The following is an 8,885-nucleotide window of genomic DNA, read 5'->3' on the forward strand; positions in this document are numbered from 1 at the left end:
GAAATTACCAAAACAGATTTAGAAAAATATCCACAAATATCTCCTGCGGATTTTTTTTTTTTTCTGTTGATGTTCTGCAGAGATTAATGTATGAGGAGTGATTAATTCAAGCCTCACGTTGCAGATGATCTCTCAGGCCTAGCAGCATCCACACACAGTCAATATTTTGCAAATATTTTGATTAATAAACCTTTATAGAGCCCACCTCAAGTTTGCAGATTTAAATTGATGCTTGCACTATTCAGAGAGCATACTGATTTTCCCTGCATGGTTCCCCGGACTCGTTAACCCAAAAAAAAGAAAATAAATGCTGGAGAATGAAGAACCTTTTCCCTTCACCAGAGAAACACCTTGAGGTATAAAAAAAATCTTGATAGGCCTCTGACATCACCCTCCTTAAGGGTCTGGCTGGGGAGGAGGAGAGCCCTGGAGCACCCAGAGGGGTAGGGCAGATTTCTCTGCAAGCTCCCAGGCTAAAAAATGTCCCTCTTAGATGCTGAAGAGTAAGTTTGTTCTTGCCTTGCTATTTGCTTTGACTTTTGTTTAATGCCACAAGTACAGAGTGATTCTTCCCTGGTTTGTAAGGGCTTTCCAGTGACCTTTGAGCAGGAAGGGCCTGGTGGAGCAGAGATGGGCTGAGCTCATCACGGGGGCTTGGTGTGAGGAACCAGGGCACCAACCCCATCTCCTCCATCCACCAGGCTTGCACAGGGCCAACTCCACCCTGGCTGGAAAAATTTAAAAAGCAACTGCTGTTGGGTGCAGTTCTCAGAGCTGTGTTTGGATAAACACCACTGTGCTCTGGCTGAAGCTGGAAAACTCCTCCATTAATGGATTTGGTTGGAGTGGAAGCTGGAAAACTCCTCCATTAATGGATTTGGTTGGAGTGAGTCAAGGGACAAGTGGAAGTCTTGTGGGATGCTTTTAAAAGGGGAGACCCCAAGCAGTGGGGCTCTCTGCCAATACTCTTATCATTTAAGGAAAAAAAAAACACACCACAATATTTGAAAAGCAGTGCTGGCTTCTGAGCCACGACAGGCTCAGACACTGGAAACCACTTTTTCTCACAGCTCCATCAATACTTCCCACAGCCTCTAATCCTTTTCACCATCTGCCTTCACTGTTTCAGTCCCCTCATGCCCTCCTCAGGACTGCACCTTGTGCCTGCACCTACAGATCCACAGGAGCCCTCAGGCTGGGACACGGCAGTGCCAGCAGCTCAGGGGGTTCTCATCAACCACCTCTGGGGCCTCAGCTGGGCCTTACCAACCCTGACATTTTTTATGACTAAAAGAAGGGTTTGGCAACTGCTCCCCTCCACAGACTGAAGTTAGGCTGTCGCATCCAGTGATTTTTCTAAAATTTTACCTTTCATAAGGGCAGCTGGTGACAGAACAAGGGGTGGTGGCTTTAAACTGGAAGGGGGTAGGTTTAGGTAAAACATTAGGAAGAAATTCTTTGGTGTGAGGGTGCTGTGCCCCAGGTTGCCCCCAGAAGCTGTGGCTGCCCCATCCCTGGCAGTGGTGAAGGTTGGATGGGGCTTGGAGCACCCTGGGCTGTGGGAGGTGTCCCAGACCATGGCAGGGGAGTGGGACTGAATGAGCTTTAAGGTCCCTTCCAACCCCAACCAGTCTGGGATTCTGGGATTCAGGATCATAGGTACACATCAGGCACCATAATTCTATGTTTAATGCATCTCCAAAAGAATGAAGTGCACTCAGGCTCCAGTGCTACTTCAAAAAGTGTAATTTTATTCCTAAAGAAGTCACTGAAAAAGCACCCAAGTGCCAGATAGAAAGCTCAGTATCATTTTTTAAAATAGTAATGCAGTATATTAATGAGAAAAAGTTGGACCCCATCATTATAACTCTTCCAGCAGATATTACCATTATGTATATTCCACATTTTTACTGATTCTGTATTCAGCATACCAGGACCATTAATTTAGATTTAGTCTGCAATTGAATAAGCCAGATTGCTTAAGAAAATAAACATCTCTATTACTTTTTATAGTGTTGAAATTAATTTACAGTTCCAGATTGCGATAACTAAAATTGAGAATTAAAACTATACTTGCTACATGAGATTTCCCAGAGATTAGCATTCACGAGGCTGTAAAAATATTAACTACTTTAAATAATGCTTGCAATATTTCTAGGGTTATAAAGCATCTTCCCTTAGCTCGTTTTAATTTATTTAGCATCTATCTCTTTAAGCCTTCCTTTTAGGATATTCACACCACTGGAAGATTAGCTCGAGATTATTGCATTAAGAAAAATGTTATTTACAAGGATGGCATGTAATACAAGATGTATTTCCAGGGGCTTTGCAAGGCTTGGAAATAAAAATTTTAATGATGTTTTTAAGGGCTCTCTGGTTGCCTTTGTGCTGCAAGAAAAGTCGAAGTTGAGTAGAATTTCAGAGGCAGAATGGCATCAAGACAACAGTGGAGTAGATAAAAACTTTATAGGAGAAGGGAAACTCAATAAAAACACAGCAAAAAAGACAATCTGATTTCTGGATTAATCTCTGAGAAACATAGGAGAGAGAGACAGAGCAGTCGTGGAGCAACAATCTTCAAAAGAAGCCAGTGGAAACCATCAGATGTTTCTCTGGTACTGAACTCAGGGCCTCATTTCAGGGCTGCATGGGGTGGGATGTGCTGCCTGCCCCCATCCCCACTGCATTCCCCTTCCACCTCCCCTGAAGGAGCCTGCTTATTGCTGGGTGAATTTTTTTAATGAAAAAATCACCACTTCTAACCAAAATGGGCAATAGTTCTGCAGCTGTGGGGCTTTTTGAGCCTCCAGCAGGTCCCCAAGTCCTGAGTCCTGCCTGGCACAAATACACTTCTGGAAATGAATGAAAGGCTGAGCTCCTGATAGAGGTGGGTGATACAAGCAGCTGAAGCTTAAAGAAAACCATCACGTTTCATAAGAAAATTGGGTGAGTGGGACATGGTGTCACTGTAGGATTAGGTTCTCAGTTGACAACATCTGCTCTGGTATGTTCTTTGCAGAAAGAGGAAAATAGGATTGAAATTGAAATCCACAAATTGAACAAGAAGCAGAGCAAGCAGATTCATAGATAGCAAGGTGAGATATTTCTTTCTAGGGCTTGATCAAGTCTTGCCTGGTTTTGATATTTACTGATTTAATGAAATATCTGCAGGAAGTTCAGAAGTGAAGAACCATGTGAAGAACCAAGTCTTGATCTGGCTGATCTAGACTTTTGCTGCACTGTTTAGACATTAATTTTGATTTGAGTGGCACAGATGCAGTAACTGGAAGGATATTTGCTTGAGAGAGCTTTTAAGTAAAGCTTTCAAGTGCTGTTAGGAGAGTGATGGTAAATAATTTTGCAGATCTCCTCCAATAACAATGTTTTTAAAAATGTTCATCGCTCAGCCATCCTTCCACGTAGACATAATTTCCTTTGGGTACCTCTGGAGAAGAAATCACCATCCCAAAGGCTTTTACTTTGCTTACATTGCTAGTAATTTTTATTATCTCAAAGTGGAAGGTTTTGTATAAGGGATTTTAGGACAACAGTGTCTCAAGCTGAGATTTCAACAGCCGAGTTCATACTCTGAGACCACAGAAATAGCATGGCCTCAAGTTCTAATTTAAAAAAAAAAAAAAAAAAAAAAGACAGAAAATATACTGTTCTTAATACTAAAGTGTAGAACCCAAATGCCTGAGTGTCATTTTATGAAAATTGCCCTTACATCATGAGTGAGTCTCCAGTGTTCCACGGCTGTGCCTTTGCAATAATGGTTTCAAATGGAAACATTTATTTTTCCCCAGTTTTTTAGTAGCTACAGAGGAAGCAGGGGGCTAATTACCAATACTGAGCTGCAAGGGTCAGATCGAGAGGAAAAAATGAAACTAAATGTTTCAGAAAATAGGTGAAGGATCCTGCTGTGGCAAATTTGGATGATTTAGCCTAGTGCTGTGGGGGTTTTTTGCCTGCAATCTATAAGTTAAAGTAAGTCAGTGCTTTTAGAGTATTGAGCTGGAACTAGCAACAGCACGTAAAGAGACACAATCAGAACTGGACAAAATGAGTTATGAAAAGACTGAAGGGCTATTTTCCCATTAAAAAACAACACATGTTTCAGTTTAATTCTGTATAAAATCAGAAGCTGGGAATATAGGTAAATATGCACAATGGAGACATGGTTCAGGTATTCAGCAGCAGGGATACACCTCCAATTCCTATTGCTCTTTTATTGCAGGTGGGATGTCTGCTTGAAGAGAAGCATCTAAAATAGGTCATTGAAAGAGGAAAGGGCTGAGATTAAAAATTATTTTCTTAGTAAGACCTTTCCTAAGATCCTGGCAGGGGAAACTATGTGGGACTTTTACGCCTCTTTTGAAGACGGCCCCATTGTCACATTATTGTCTGGTACAAAGGGCAAAATAAATTTAAAAAAAAAAAAAGCCCTTTTGGTGAGTCAGAGATTAGTTAGCCCTTGGCCTTGAAAAACAAACTAAAAGCAGCACGGGGCTGGTGGAGCAGACTTATGAGTCCCAGCCCACCCTGTGCTGTTTCCCAGCACTGCAGCTGGTGGGGATGTAAATCCCCAATATCTGATGGGATCAATTTTGACAGAACCCCGAGCAGTGGCAGAAGAGCAGCAGAGCTGCTGCAGGACATCTGAAGTCCTGCTTGTCCCCTGTGTGTGACACAGCCCTCTAGGAGTGCAGGAGCAAATGGCATTTGGCTCCAACTCTCAACTGGCAGCCCCCAGCCTGCCAAAGTGCACTGAAGCCACTGGCACACAGAAAACTTGCCAGAAATGTTCTGGATATTGCTTTAATTTTGCCATCCAGATGAAAGCTTTAGGAGCCTTAAAGAATGGTTTGGGTTGGAGGGGACCTTAAAGCTCATTATGTCCCAACCCCCTGCCATGGTCAGGGACCCCGCCCCCAGCCCAGGGTGCTCCAAGCCCCATCCAACCTTCACCACTGCCAGGGATGGGGCAGCCACAGCTTCCTTGGGAAAGACTTTCCAAAATTAAACTGTCAAGACCATGCAGGAGCACCCTCCTTCCTCCTTGCCATGGGTGTCATAGCAAGATCTGTTTAATCAGATACCAGAAAGCAAGGGGCAATTACCGAGTGGTGTTGGTGATGTAAATGAGATTAAACAGCCACTCAAATCAGCAAACTTCAAGCAAATACAGAAGTGAGGAAATCAGCCCACTGCAACCTGTGTTTTGGTTTTTTTTTCCTCCTTTCGTCTTCCCAGTAAATACTGAGTAAAAGGTCCCCTTCATTATGGTCTCTCTCACTGCAGTCACAGAAAGGCAGGCACAAAGAAGTTCTCTGAAGAAATAAAGAAGTTGAGAAAATCATTTTATTGCCTGACAGAAGGGGAGGCTGCCTTAATTTTGTTGTCACTGGGAGACTAAATGTATAAGGACAGCTGCTGTGCTCAAGCAACAATGCAATCAGTTAATGCTTTCAGCAGGGAGACATTAGCTGCTTCTCCCTCCTGCCAGGCAGGGAGAAACAAAGTTTACCAAAAAAAGAGAAAAAGAGGAAACTTTTAGACATTTTCTTCTTCCTTTTTTTTTTTTTTTTTTTTTTTTTCCCTGTGCTCTTTTTAGCAGAAGGACAAGGACTGCACCGGAACAGGGAATGCCTTCCAGGATCTCCCCCTTTCTGCATCCTGTTGGTCCTGTTCTGATGCATACGTTGGCCATGGCACATTTTTGGACACCACTCTTAAGGAGCATACAGTAAAGAAAAGATAGATTATCATCAAAGCTACTTTTCCTGTTGACCAAAAAAAGATCAAACACTAAAATGTTGAATAAGGTACAAAATGAAGCCATGAAACCAGAAAAAAGTTTGCCCTACATAGTGATGAAATTAGCATAAACAAAATGAAGACATTTGCTATTTTTATATTACCAATTTGAAAAGAAGGTAAAGCAGAGCAAGCAAGAAACTAAAACTACACGTAAACTCTACGACGTGTTTTCACCTTAAAGCTGTAATTATGAAGGCTTCTTCTAAAGGAAAAACCTTCAGTGCCTACATATGTTCTACCTTTAAAAAGTTTTGATGTGATAAAAAGAAGAATCAAAGGAGTTTTATCTGCAGGCATTTCATGAAGAATTAGAACAAGCACAACAGGACAAGAGGAGAAAGGAAGAGGGGAAAGCAAAGAGAGAAAAGGGAAGAGATGAAACCCAGTCATGTTTGGCACAGCCATCAGTCCATTTCAAATTAGGGACACAGAATCATGGAAACTTAAAGGACAGAGAAAAATGTTGATTTTGTAACTCTAATGCTCTCAGGCCATCACCAGCTGAAAAGAAAGAATTTTTGTTAAGTTGCTGTAAGCTCCGATCTTGATCTTATTCTTCATTATTCATAAATGTTGAAAGTTTAAATATTTCATATAGATGAGATTAAAAGATTGTGAGAGAAACTGAGTAATCTCCCCAGACTTTGGAAAGCACAGAGACCAAACCCAACCAAAAAGGAAACGAATGCTGAAACTACATTGGTGATTAAATCCCTTATTTATAACATTTGTCTTAATTTCAAAGATTTATTGAAAAGGGATTTAATGAAGATGAATTAATCTGAAAAAATGACAGACTAATCCTTTCTTTGGGACTAGTGATTATGTGAAGGTGTATTGAGAACAGCAGAGAGAACACTGGGCACTCCTGCTGGACAGATTCTGCAGTTCAGTTTAGACATTAATCTGCAAAAGTGGATTAACAGAATCTGATGGTTAGACATTTTCACCAGGGTCTTATTCAGTCTGGGGAGCAACATCTACAAAGAATACACTGATGTTGTATAGCTCACAGAAACCACCAGGGAAGGGAGCTGGAAAACAGACTACAATTCATGTGGAAAAGATTAAACATTGCTATAAAGTAATCTAATTAGTCATATTCTTTGTTCTTCTTGGGACATCTTCTGAACTGGCTGGTTTATTCTTTTTTGCTCCCTTTGCCCCCGTAGAAAGGGCTCCAAAAGATGGCTGGGAGCACACCAGGGAAGGTCAACATGCAGATCAAATGAAGCCAGATATAATGAAACTCATCTTTGAAACCTCTTGCTAATTAAAAGACAGAAATCTGAGCCTGGTCACGTTTCTAGTCAAAACAAAGAAAGTTTTGCAGTCATTCCAATGGCAACCAGATCAGGTTTCTGATAATATTGATCAAACATCAAATGGAAGAGGGCAAGGTGGTAACTAGAAGAGTCAGAGTTAGCAGTGAGGACACCAAGCAAGAACATGCTCTTTGGATACTGGGGTGCTGATACCATCAATTAATAAGCTTACTAAGGACGATCTTTGGAAATGTACAATTCATAAATTGCTGTTATGATCACCACTATAAATTTCTTCATGTTTGTCACAGGTGCTTCATGCCCCCATTGCCCTTCAGTGCCTTAATTCCGGAGGTCTGGCATGATCCAGGCTGCTGGACAGGAGGTACAGAGGAGCACAGATCTTGTGTGCAGGCTGGAGAAGATTGGATTAGAGAGGGCTAAAATGAGCTGTCAAATGCTCTCATTTAAGCATTCTGGAGAGGATTCCGAAGTCATTGAGACCTAAATACACTGGGAAATAAAATGGAGCTAGATGAAGGCACAAATAAATGAAATTGAGAGACTGTCTTAACACCAAACTTGAGTTTGTAGAGAATATAACAACACAGACTATTTTTTCTTTTAAATCAGGAAAATATGTCAAAAAAAGAGAAAGAAAATCAACTATGACCAAGCAGAAAATACAGTCACTTACTGTGAACAGCAGATATTAGATCTGAAGGAAAAATAATCTATACAATTCTCTTTTCTCCTGAATAAAGCTGACACACCATTTTGTCTGATAATCTGCTTTCCCGTGATGCAACTGTGTTCTAAATTAGAGAATATAATCACTTCATCCTGGCTGAAATTATTGTGTCATATTGCTGTGAATGGTTCAGGGGGTTCCACCGATCAGGGCAGTGTAAGCATGTCAATGGGAAGTGAAAGGCTATCAATCTATTTTAATTAATCAAAGCTTTTTCTTATTTTTGTGAGTTCAATACTATGTAGTAACTGAAGATGATGTTCCAAGCAGAAATTATGGAAGAGGCCTCTTGCAGGCAGTTTTTTAAGTCTCTCCTTGTTGCAGGTAATGTTTTGCAGTGGATAAATAAAATGGGCATTTTTCAATAAATGTGTAGCCCTTTTTTGTTTTGTTTTGTTCTCTGTATTTCTCTCCAAAACCAGACCTGAAGAGCAGCATCAGACTCTGAAGCAAAGAGTCTTTTTTTTCTCTTTTAAAGGCTGAGGGATTCCTGGCAAAGGAGACTGCAAGGCGCCCTTCCTGCCGCCTTCCGTTCCAAAAACGTTGTTTGGATATTCAGAAAGATGCTCTAGAAAGTCTCCTGGATGTTATCAGGCATTTCCACCACCTTCGAACAACAACAAAAAAAACCCCTCAAAACCTAAGGATGATGAAGGACTGTTTTGGGCTCGGTACCGGTCCCTGAGGTGACTCCTGTGGTGAGCTCCGCTTCCCGCCTCACCTCCGGGCCAGGCTGTGCCTCTGGGACTAACAAATTCCAGACAAGGGAAAAAGAAAACTGCAAAAAATAAAATCCCTGCGGGACAGAGGAGCTGGTTTGGGTTGTTCTGGTTTTTTTTTGGGGGGGGAGGGAAGGTGAGAGCAATGCCGGAGCAGAGAGACCAAGGAAGGAGGGGGCCAAGCGGGTGCTCCCTCACATCCTGAGGTGAAATGGCGGTCTGGCCGCCCGTGGCCCCTGAGGGGAAAGACCCCGAGGGGGCAGCTTGGATCTGCACGGATTCTGTGGAGGATTCGTGAAGGATCAAGGAGGGGCAGACATGAGCCTGCAG

This window comes from Heliangelus exortis, chromosome 12 (genome assembly GCF_036169615.1).
Source record: "Heliangelus exortis chromosome 12, bHelExo1.hap1, whole genome shotgun sequence".
Taxonomy (NCBI): domain Eukaryota; kingdom Metazoa; phylum Chordata; class Aves; order Apodiformes; family Trochilidae; genus Heliangelus; species Heliangelus exortis.